The sequence below is a fragment of the Hibiscus syriacus genome, unplaced genomic scaffold (genome assembly GCF_006381635.1).
Source record: "Hibiscus syriacus cultivar Baekdansim isolate YM2019G1 unplaced genomic scaffold, ASM638163v2 tig00110744_pilon, whole genome shotgun sequence".
Lineage (NCBI taxonomy): Eukaryota > Viridiplantae > Streptophyta > Magnoliopsida > Malvales > Malvaceae > Hibiscus > Hibiscus syriacus.
The window spans coordinates 152,664-165,704 of NW_024062846.1; the positions used below are offsets into that span (position 1 = coordinate 152,664).

Consider the following 13,041-nt stretch of genomic DNA (forward strand, 5'->3'; position numbering starts at 1 on the left):
ATCTAAATGAACAGCATTACCAAACATATACAAATTCAAACCAAATGTTGGAATCTTACTAACATAGGCATACACTACTAGAAAAAACCCCTTTAATGACGCGCATTGTGGGTCATCTATGGGTGCAGATGACACACAAATGCGCGTCATTGAAGCCACCATCATAAATCTCAGATGACACGTAATTGTGTGTCATAAATCTATGACGTGCATTTATGACACGCATTGCGCGTCATTGAAGCCTCGTCATAAATGAAGATGACATATTTGTGTATCATAAGTTTATGACTTACATTGCATGTCATTGAAACACACGTCATTAAAAAAGATGACACATTTGTGTGTCGTGATTGTATGTCATAAATTTTATATATATATATATATATATATATTATAGATTGACAAATAATCAAACTAAATCACATTTAATGCCTCATAATACTAAATATATATATATATCATATTATATATAAGCAATCCATTTGCATACAATATATTAACATTAAGTTATAAAAAATATTGTAATCATATGTTAATACAAAATATGATTGTATAATAAAGTTTTCCACATAAGATACCCATTCTTTGTGAATATCATCAATGTCATCATCCGTGTATTCTTCCTTCGCATCGCTAACCTAAGTAAAAAATATGAAATAAGTATATAATTTACTTATTTAAAGTGAAGTATATAACTATCAAAGAGTACTAAAATGACCAATTTTACATTTTTATTCTTTGAAGCATATGAAAAAATAAATTTTACACATTTAATTAGTAAAACTTCCCATATAAATTATATACATTATCATGGCATGAATTCACAGTTTTCAGTCTTGCTAACAAGTACTTGCATTAATTTGTTTAGAATAGCATCCTACTTCAAGTCCATATGATAGTTGTATGACTAATGTGTATGTATGATATGACAAATGTGTATCAGAAAAGTTTGCTTACATTCTTATTAACCATCACTTCAAGTCCATTCTCGACTATCTCTTTCATGAACTTACAAGCATAATATCCACACTCGGTACCTCCCGACTGACAGGGACACTACAAACAGTTTACAATAAACGATTAGTCAAAATGAAACTACAATTTAAACAAGGAATGATCGAAGTCCTCACCAAAACATTGATCCAATTGAGGCTAACCTTTTTGTTAGATCCACTTTGAGTAGTGTACAATATCATTGCCCTATAAAAATTAATGAAATATATCAAAGAATATACTATAATGTTTCGATAATTTATGTTACTTACGCATCAATAATCTACTTCAACTACTGATGGACATTGTGGGCCCCAAGGAATCAAGATAATAACAACTTGTTGCTTTCATATCTATCACCGCCAACACCTAATGTCTTCTATAAAAACCAAAAACCAAATTAAGTTACTAAAATATATTGATAATCAAATGAAAAAACAAACTCGGGATTATATGGCACTAGGACGATGTCACTGTCCTTTCTTAGAGACAATCGATCTGCAATGCTTCGACTTGCCTCATCGCTATTTTTGAATTTTGCCTTACGTCCTGATGGCGAGATTGCAGACGGGCTCACAAAGCAAATTCCATGATCTCTTTTTGTCCCATTCTTGATTTCCTCAAACAAGTACCTATATATTAACATACAAAAACTAAAATGATTAAATATATTGTGTTTTACTAAAATTAAAATTAAGCACTTACATCATATAACAAGTAATCGCAGAACCGATTATCTCATCCACGGTAAAAACCACTTCAAAATCTTCCAAAGTTATGTACATGAAACTCTCGTACCCAAACATATCGTCCTCACATTACACTTTCACGGACTCCACATTTTTAAGTTGTATATCAACCATACGTGCGAACACTTTCAAAACACGGTTGCTTTCAACTCTTAGCCTTGTCCTCATTTATGCTCTCGTCCTCCTCCTTTGGGATGTCCCTCCTCCTTTTCTTTCTTTTTTTCCCTCTTCAGTGTCCCTTCTCCTTTCTCCTATTCCTTTTTCCTTTGCGGTGTCCCTTCTCCTTTCCCCTCTTCCTTTTCTTTCTTTTTTCCGTCTTCGGTGTCCCTTCTCCTTTCTCCTCTTCCTTTTCAACAAGTTCTCTTTGCCCTTTTTTTCCTTTCTTACTATCTACTTCATCTCCGTTCACACGTTTTTTCCCAACAATGCCAACACTTTTTCCTAATCAATGCCAACACTTTTTCCTACAATAAAATATAAAGAAATCATTTAAATTAGACCTATATAATTTCTTTAAATAAATGAAAATATTATCAAATTAGAGCATCGAATGACTAGATGTCTAGGCCACTTCACTAGGTACCCCACTGCATCTTTAACCTTGTAAATGAACTCCTCATCTAGTGGAAACGGTAGTAAAGCGTGAACTGATGACACACAAGCAAGTAAAATATTTGTTCAGCTACTAACAAAGTAACTTAAAGATCACAAGCAAGAAATAGACTTTAATTTGGATCTTAAAGTTCCACATGTTACAGAAAGAACTCACCTAGCAGCACCTTCTACACGTAAAAAGAATACAAGTAATAAAAAATAACCAAGCTACACAAGTCATCCCTTTGTCCTGCATTACATGAGCCATCTTACAGAAATAAGTGATACCTTTATAACAAGATTGTTGGCAATAATCCCAATGAGAAGAGGTCCAGCAAACGGAAGAATCCATGTGGCAAATATTATGCATCGAAACATCCAACCAAATAATGCAAACCAAAGGAAGAAAATTGTCTGCGAACAAATAAAATAAATTCTATTATCCTGAAAGAAATAAGCTAGCAAACCCAAACAAAAATGTATTTAGGTTCTAGCACTTCCCATAAAAATAAAAAAATAAAAATCCAAAGGATTTCGACTAATTTTCTCTGCGTTGAAGAAAAACATCTTGGAAAGATTAAATTCCAATGCAAAAGATATTGATGAATGAGTCATAAGCATTGGGGCTATAGCCAATTACTTTAATATAAGACCACTACACAAACTGATAGAGAGCTGATACGACATGAAAGATAACATAATACTCACCCTTAAACATAGGCCCAACATATAGAACAGATATAAAATAATAGGCCTATCAAATGAACCCCCAAAATGAAAGCAACAAGGAATTTTGGCATATGAAAATTTCAGTCAAATCCAACTTGAAATAGGTTTTGAAGCTTAACTGTGGTGCAGGTAGGTATAAACACCAAAGACTAGTGATGTCGAATATTACTTAACCTCCGTAAATGTCCCATCCTTTTTTTAATTAGTTAAAGACAAGATATTGGATATTTGCAAGTTAAACTATAGGTCTCGAGTTTTGAACTTCACCAATTATTTAACATTTAACAACCACCACCTGCAGCAACCAATGTTAATAACCTCTTTCACATTATAATTGTTATTAAACCAGATAAACAGAACAAACATGTAACAGGGGATGCATGAACACAAGTTATTGTCATCATCTATATTACTAGGACCCCAGGGTGCATGCCCAAGACAGGCATGTGTCTCATGCGGGTACGGTCGGGTTTTGTAAGTTTTTCATGTATTTGGAGGATTCTTGAAGGTTATATCCCCTTATCTCTGTATCAGAAATGGGTACTTCAAGAAAAATTAAGAGTCCAACCAACACATACAGATAAAGCATTCGCTAGCTTTGTCTAATTCTTTACTCTTCTTCTTTGATTTCCTTCTTTCAAAAGTCAATCGAGCATTTATTTAGAAGTCTAAATTGCAATATTTTTGAAAAACTAAGATTTAACTTTCATAGATAGTAAAACGCAAGAATTTACTTAGCATCGTAGAAAAGTAAACATTTAATCAATTAGAACATGTAGTATTTTACATCTTTTGCTGCATGAATTTTTTTTCCAGAATTAGCAACGCAATGTGATTGAAACTAGACCAAATGTTACTTACAGCAGAACTTCTACCCAGTGGAGTATCCAAGAAATCATTAAGCTACTTCCTTTACTGCAACCATATCAACAAACACCCCCCCCCAAAAAAAAATATGGTAAGTATATAAATTCCAAAAAAAAATTAAATTAGATTTGAAAAAAAACACAAACCCTAGGCCAATTTAAGCTAAAATCCATAGAAAAAGTCCGACAACGTAGTCCAATCTCGAACTCCCGGTCAATTTCACGAGCATGGTCCGTAGCCAATTGGACGGCTGAGGAGAGTTGGCGGGAAATGGAGTATTGGCGGTCTAATCGTTCAGCGGTCTTTTTAGCTTCGAAAACGAATTGCTCGAAGCCTTCGTTGGCGGTTCGCCAGGCGTCCTTCCAGGCCTCACCGGAGGCCATGCGGCGAGTGAAGGTGTCAAAGTCGCTCCTCTTGAAGGATTGGACTAATAAGGGGCACCGACGCTGAAGGATACGAGGTTGCGATTGAATCTTTATTGTGTGCCATGACGTAGATGGCAGAGTTGTGGCCATAACTCAGAATGTGAAATGATGATTATGCAGTTTTTCTCGCATTTTAACTATTTAGGATTGGTTACGAATCCATTTTCTTTTTCTTTTTAAAAAAATAAGGAAATTTGTGTAAACAACAATAATCTAATCTAATGTAAAAAATATATAGAAATAAAGGATACTGAAAATGTGATAAAAAATTAAAAGTTTAAAGAAAGATAACTTAATTTAATGTTAAAAATAATAGAAATAAAGATGATCCTAAATGTGATAAAAGGGAAACATTGGTTTAGTGTGAATTGATGATCGAGGAGGACTAGAAGCGGGAAAGCATGCGTACGTGATGAAAATTATGGGAGAAATTAAAAGACGACTTTTAGAGATGACACACAATAAAAAATGTACTCCGTGTGTTTGCTAAATTTTTTGGATTATGGCTATTAAATATGACACATATTATTGTAAATCATAAATCGTTCAGATTTTAAGAAACATGACATTTTTTTATGACACATTTTTTGCAAGTCATAAATTAGTGTGTGTCATCGTTCGTGTGTTATTAAAGGTATATTTTCTTGTAGTGATACTTTGAAAAATAAATTCCTAACAAAATTGTTCGATGCTCATTCTATATAATTTCCATATCACAACATAAATGTTGACCTAAATACTTATAATTGGCCACTCAAGTTTCTTTTTATCCCAAATTCACATAACATTTTCACTTAAGCTCCCAAGCTTTCCATATTTTTGATTTAAACATCAACTTTTACAAGCTTTCCAAATTAATCCAATTTCACATCCTAACTTCAATTCCAACACTCAAAATTAATTTCCAGCATAGTACATCAACTATTGAACAATTACACAATAATCCAAAACTTTTCCAAAATTAGATTTGGTCCCCTAACTTTTTAAAAATTACAAAATGGTCCCCAAATTTTCTAAGGCTTGTAGAATACTTCGTACATAATTTTCATCCCCTACATAATTTTTCCATAATTTTTCTCATCCTCTATAGTCAAGTTTGAATGCTTTGTATGTTCAAAATTAGGGTTTTCATGATTTTAATCGATTTTTATTCGATTCAAGCATGAAATCAACTTTGATTCAACCTTATAAAATCTCTACAATCAAATCCCCAACTTAAATTCATCAAAACACATCTTTCCCTTAAAGCTAGGGTTTGGCGGAAACTTTATTTGTTCATATAACCATGTACCAGTGATTTTAATCATCAATCATGCTTGTAAATGGTTCTACAACCACCAAAACGTCAAAACCCTTATCAAATCCATAAACCCTAATATGAACATAAACCCTATCATTTCATATCTTTGAATACAAACCAAATTAGCAAGTAATAATGGTACCAAATGATAGCGTTTTTTAATATAACAATTTTCTATTTCACAACATGATCCAAAACCAAAGGAAATTGCTAAAAAAATGGAAAATAAAGTTTCTCTTACATTGGTTTGAAGGAGCACGAAATGTTGGCTGAAAAATGGATTGGTTTCATTAAATTTTGTTTAATTTCATGTTAATTTAGCCTTTATTTAAGCTTAAATGAATAAAATATTCATTTAAGGATAAATGTCCATTTTACCCTTAATGAAACTTGATATTTACCCTAATACCAACCCACATAAACCTTATCATCTTCCAAAGTCAAATATGGACAAAATATTTTATCCTTTACAACTTTGCCCATGCCATTTTCCAAAAATTTCAATCTTGCCATTTTTCCTCCAACGGTCCAAATTGAACATGGAAATAAATTCTCAAATCCAACGCTCCATATTATTTTCCATCATTCTAAAATGTGGAAATAATATTTTTAATCCTAATTTATCATCCTTCAAAGTTTGTAAAAATTTCTATTTGATTCGATTTACCGAATTTTTACCGGACTTTAACACTTTCTAGTTTTTAACACAATTTCCAGATCAAGAATCTGATTTCAATAAAAACCCACTTTCAAGAGTAAAATATCCATTTATGGAATAAAAATTCTTTTTGAAAAAATTAACACTTAGGTCCTTGAATTTTTCCCAATTTTATAGCCATGAAAATTTCAAAAATTATATTTTAGTCACTAAAAGTCCACTGTTTGGTCAAATCTGAAAAATTACATTGTTATGAGCCAAATTTTTCTGATCTAAAATATATAAATAATATTTTCAGCCATTTTATTACATCCTTCAAATTTTCATAAAATTCTGGTTTGATCTGATTATCTGATTTCAATACCAAACTTTATCGCTTTATAGTTTTTAACACAAATCACGTACCGAAAATTTGATTCCCACAAAAAATTCTTTTTTTAGGTCAAACTGTTTATTTACGAGCTAAAATCTATAACTTTTCAAAATTATATTTTTGGTCTCTAAACTTTTACAAAGTTTATACTTTAGCCCTCAAACTTTCAAAACTTACATTTTAGTCACTAGTCAAAATTTAGGGTTTTATAATTCCTCCCCTTAAAGAAAATTCTTCCTTTAATTTTCTATTCGTATCTTCATACTTGAAGTAAAGCGTTAAGGATACTGTCTTTTCGTGTGTTTGCCTCGTTCCCAAGTCGCTTCCTCAACTTTATTATTTAACTAAAGAAATTTAACCAGTGAAATCGTCTTATTTCTCAGTTCTTTGTCTCCATACACTAAAATATTTGCTGGTTTCTCTTCATATAACAAATATGTCTGAATCTCGATTTTCTCTGTGTAATCAATCACATGTAAAGTATTCAATCTATATTTTCGAAGCAGCGATACATGAAACACATTATAAATCTTATCCATTTCCAGAAATAATGCTAAATGATGAATTACCGGACTAACTCTCTTCAGAATCTCATATAACTGATAAATCTCAGACTTTACTTTATTTTATGCTTAAATCTCATAATCTTTTTCTAAAGTAAAACTTTGAGAAATATTTTATCATCTCTTTGATATGTGATTTTCTTTCTTAGTTTTTCCTATTATTTTGGAATATCTTTAATCAAATCTAACAATATAGGTCTGAACAACAACTCTACAACAAGTACACCATCATTTTTCCTTGAAAATCAAGTATTTAAAGCTTTCAAAGCAAAGAAGATCTTTCAACTAAATGTTTCAACTACCATATTAACCTTCCCAAGATGATAATCAATAATCATCTATCTCTTTTATCTTAGATCCAATTCTTTCTGAATAAGCAAATACTTCAAACCTTTATAATCTGTTTAACTATAACATCGCTCACCATATAGATAGTTGTGCCATATTTTCCATGTAAACACCAAAGTTGTTAACTCTACATTCTAGGTTGAATAATTTCGTTCATACATATTTAGTTATCTCAATGTATAAACTATCACTTTACCTTCTTGCATCAAGACACATCTTAAACCATTAAGGAATGCATCATTGCAATTCATATACTCTTTACCTGATTCTGACTACGCTAAAACTGATGTTTCTGTCAATTTTCTTAAGTGTGTCAAAGTTTTCTTGTCTTTTTCAATCCAAACAATTGGTACATCATTTCTAAGCAACTTTGTAAACAAATAAGTAATCATCGAAAAATTCTTCACAAATCCCTGATAATCGCCAGTTAATGCCAATAAATTACGAACTTCGAATACATTCTTTGGGTTTTCCATTCTATTATAACTTGTACTTTCTTGGAATCTACTCAAATTCCCTCTGCTGAAATCACGGGGCCAAGGAAAAAACTTTTGACAACCAAATTTCGTATTTTGATAACTTAACATACAACTTTTGATGTCACGATGTTTGAAGTGAAAATGCGAAGATGTGGGTCATGCTCCTTTTTAATCATAGAATAAATCAAAATATCATCTATGAACACAAACACGAAGTAATCTATTTACAACTAGAACATTTGATTCATTAAATCTATAAATACTACTGGAACATTAATTGGTCTAGATGACATCACTACAAACTCATAATATTTATATATGGTTCTAAAAGTCATCTTCAAAATATCTTAATCTTTAATCCTTAACTAGTAATACTCTTAATGAAGATCAATCTTTGAAAATTCTGATGTACCTTTGAGTTGATCGAATAGATCATCGATTCTCGAAAGAATGTACTTATTTCTTTCTATCACTTTATTCAGCTGACGACAATCTATATATAGCCACATCTATTGTTTTTTTCCTTTTTCCAAAGAGTATCAGTATACCACATGGAGATACTTTCAGTCTGATAAAATTGCGGTCAAATAGCTCATATAGTTGTACCTTTAACTCTCTGACTTCTATTAAAGCTATCCGATATGGGACTATCAAAATGGGCACTGTACCCAAAAGATATAAAGTTTAAACTCCACTTCTTGATCAAGAGGTAATCCAGATAATTCATTAGGGTTACATCTAGAATTTCCCAAACTATTAGAATATCCTCTAATCTAACTTCGGCTATTTAGCTGTCAATTGGACTTACGATGATGATCTCAAATTCATCAAATGTAATTCCATTAGATTTGCTGGAAATATCATTCCTTGAATTTTATAAGTAAATTCCTACTTATTTGTTTTATTCTTATGATAAGACCCAACGTTTTCGTTCCTATAAATAAATTCTAAGTGAATGCATGTTTAAGGCAATTCTTTTATTAACACAACTTATTCATAAATTATCACTTGGAGTCATTCTTCATATACTTTCTCATTTCTATAATCTTTCTCCAATTGCCATGATAATGAAATCCTTCAAGTCCTTCAAATCAACAACTATTCTTTTTCAATTTCATTTTAGATCCTTTCAAAGAATAACATAATTACCATATGCTTCACTAAAACTTAACTTTCTTTCAACTTTAACAGACAATTTACTTACATGTAGACATTCCAAAATCATTGGTAATTTCAATAATCTCAGTGTATCTTTAATTTATTTATCTTACATACTTTTCAAACTTTCTGATAGTTTTCTCTAATCCATCTACCTCATTAAACACTGGGCATATCTCCTACATAATAGAGAAAAATCTTTGACAGCCCTAACCTTACTAAGGCGAGATGCTAAAGTCTTCCTGAATCCTATTGAATTCATTTTAGTCTTAATTATATTTTGAAAACTTATACATTCTACACTGGTTCTTAACTCTGTAATACATACATTTTCATATTGCATTAATGAGGAGTGGCATCATCAATAAAATCATAAAACCATACCAGATCAGAAATTTTGACATTCTAGTAGAATATACATATTTCTAACAAAACATAAGCTCGGTTCAGGCTTACTCTGATACCAATAAATATAACACCCATAACCCATATATGTCTAGTTATACGAGCTACAGATGTCACATCAACTCAACTGACATTTTGAACTTAAATGCATAAAACTTTTGTTTCATTTAATAATTTACTTTTTAACTTTAAAAACTTTTTCCTTAATCATATAAATTTATAAAATACAGTTTGATCATTGAAAACTAATTTGATTTCAATCGGTGTTGTTTCATAACCAAATACAATTACCCAATACTGCTTGATTTTAAACCATTTAAAATATAACATTTATACTAGTCACTCATAAATACGATTAATACTAAAATTAGACAAAACTAAAGAAAATAATCCTAATTACTACTATAAACCCTTTTAAAATAAATCTGATAAATCAACCCACAATATATAATGTACATGCCACTAATAAGTCAAAGTTAGGATGTCTTACTAACACTGTCGGTAGGTTTGATTTTGCATAAGATGCTAGCAAGCTCCTTACTTCATGGCCTATATTTTATTCGAAACTACGTATGAAAATCATTACGTGCTAAGTAAAACTTTGTGAGGCAGAAATATAACCAAAGTGATATAAAATCATAAATTTCATAAAATATAAGAAATAAACTGTAATTTAAATAAAAACATTAAACTTCCATCCAGGTTAGTCAAGTCGTTTTTTATTCTGAAAACCTGAAAATCATCATCTCATGATTTTATCAAAAATCATGTAAGTCATCATCAAATATCATAAATAACTTTTGTTCTTTTCATTCGAACATATTTCCTAACTTTCTTTTCTATTCTATGTTCTATATACTATCATAACTTTCACACTTACTGTTATAGCCCAATGGATATGTAAGATAATATAAGTTACGTGAGTTTAAGGTTAGCACTAGGCACAACACGATGCTAAGTAATAACTGAAACTATGATATGATTCACTTCAGTGCAATCATAACTTGAGCACCAACGGTGCTGAGCATTGGTACACAAATGTACCAAAGCTAAATTGATAATTGATAAGTGATAACTGAAAATTACTCACTAAATAGCATGCCAAATGTACCTATGACTCTCAATGAAATATACAATGGGCTTATATGTATCATCATAGAATCATTTATTAAGTTGTGTCTAATAACTGTAAAATATCTTATATGTGTAAATGTCTGATAAATGTAATCATCTGGTATATATAAATATATGATAACTGTAAACATTTAGAATTCATCATCATAAATATCATACTTGGGCAGTTCATACCCAAAATAATTCATAGAACTTGATGAAAAATTTTATAGAAAGATTCCCTACTGAAAATTTATAAATCATACTAAAAAACTAAAATGAGGTTAACTTATCGTAAGTCGTCATCGCCTATAATAATCAAATAAACAAAATGCACTCACTTTAACAATTTATTTATTTATTTTAATCAAAATATAAGTCTCACTATGCTTTAGATTCAAATCCGTTGCCTTCCACTACTTTCAATACACAATTTATCAAAATTCCATATTTTGGCAGTTTGCACTACCTTCAAACAAATATTATTCTGTATTAATTTATATATTAAAAAATTATATTGTTTGCACCAATAAAAACTATACTTGAATAAGATTATAAACATATAAGGCACTTCATCTAGTTCCACTTGTATACTTTATAGCAAATTTTCAAAATTAACTTATAGAAGTTGTTTCGGAAAAAATCTGTTGCCATGTTTTCTGACCTATCACCTATTAAAAATTCATATCTTTTTGTATACCCACCTAAATCAATTTACGTTTGTTCTAAAAGAAACTAGACTGATATACGAATCTAATTTTAAAAGATTCATTCTTCAATTATTTTTTAGAATTTTTGGTGATTTTTTAAACTTCCTATTCAGAACATAATGTCTAAGCACATTTTGCCAACTTGCATCCTTAACTTATTCACTAAATCTATAAGCTTACCAATTGAACATATAGGCTTGAAGTACACTTCGCATTCACTAGGAGTCACTTCTTAACATAACTCTGTCACTGACTCATCGCAAGCCAATGTTTGTTTCGATAACATAAATACAAGTTAAATGCACTCATCTGGTCTCCTTAGCTTGCAATCTTCCTTAGAATTTCCCATTTCATCCTTAAGCTTCTCCTTAGCTTTAAAAATATTTGATCTTGATTTCAAGCACTCAATCTAAATGAACATCATTACCAAACATATAAAAATTCAAACTAAATGTTAGAATCTTATTAACATAGGCATACTTTGAAAAATAAATTCCTAACAAAATTTTCTGATGCTCATTCTATATAATTTCCATATCACAACATAAATGTTGACCTTAATACTTCTAATTGTCCACTCAAGTTCCTTTTTATCCCAACTTCACATAACATTTTCACTTAAGCTCCAAACCTTTCCATATTTGTGATTTAAACTTCAACTTTTACAAGCTTTCCAAAATAATCCAATTTCACATCCTAACTTCAATTCCAACACTTAAACATTAATTTCCAGCATAGTACATCAACTATTGAACAATCACACAACAATCTAAAACTTTTTAAAATTATCAATTTGGTCCCCCAACTTTTCAAAAATTACAAAATGGTCTCCAAATTTTTCTAAGGATTTGTATGTTCAAGAATACTTCCTACAACATTTACAGCCCCTACATAATTTTTCCATATTTTTTCTCACCTTCTATAGTCAAGGTCGAATTCTTTGTTTGTTCAAAATTAGAGTTTTCATGATTTTACTCGATTTTTATTCGATTCAAGCATGAAATCAACTTCAATTCAACCTTACAAAAGCTATGCAATCAAAGACCCAACTTAAGTTAATCAAAAGACATCTTTCCCCTAAAGCTAGGGTTTGGCAGAAACTTTATTTGTTCATATAACCATGTGTCAACACACCTTTTCGTCCGGGTACAACACTATCAACAACCCCGATTTATTGAGATTCAAAAAATAAATATAACGTTAGAATTTTACTAGGATTCAAACTCCTAAAAATAGGATAGAGTTTTACTATGATTCAAACTCCTAAAAATATGATAGAGTTCTACTATGATTCAAACTCCTAAAAATAGGATCCACAAGCATTATAATTATTCATTGTAACTCACTATTGTAACACACGATTTACATACAAAATACAGAGGAAAGCACGAAAAAATACTAAGGCAAAGCTATTGTAAACGATTCGGAAAGGAAATAAAAGGTAGAATCTTTTTTACCTTGATTCGTTCATTTCTCGCATGTGCATGTTATTTTTCTTGAGATTTGGTTTGAATAACCCAAAACGGGGTTGCACCGATGACCAAAAAGGGGTGGGGTTTCGAAGTTTCGAACCTAGA

The 13,041-nt window shown here is 30.7% G+C and overlaps 2 long non-coding RNA genes across 3 annotated transcripts; both read right to left on the minus strand.

Moving 5' to 3' along the window:
- Positions 1-606: 606 nt before the first annotated feature.
- On the minus strand, positions 607-2,010 carry LOC120139369. 2 transcript variants are annotated; one of them, XR_005517629.1, is made up of 5 exons: positions 1,699-2,010; positions 1,266-1,625; positions 1,131-1,200; positions 958-1,056; positions 607-638 (listed from the first exon to the last, which is right to left on the minus strand). It is a non-coding gene; the product is annotated as an uncharacterized LOC120139369 (long non-coding RNA). The 2 variants fall into 2 exon arrangements; XR_005517630.1 differs by having other exon boundaries at positions 608-633.
- Positions 2,011-2,517: 507 nt separating this feature from the next.
- On the minus strand, positions 2,518-4,436 carry LOC120139345. Its single transcript, XR_005517628.1, has 3 exons — positions 4,079-4,436; positions 3,927-3,980; positions 2,518-2,750 (listed from the first exon to the last, which is right to left on the minus strand). It is a non-coding gene; the product is annotated as an uncharacterized LOC120139345 (long non-coding RNA).
- Between the last annotated feature and the right edge of the window lie 8,605 nt (positions 4,437-13,041).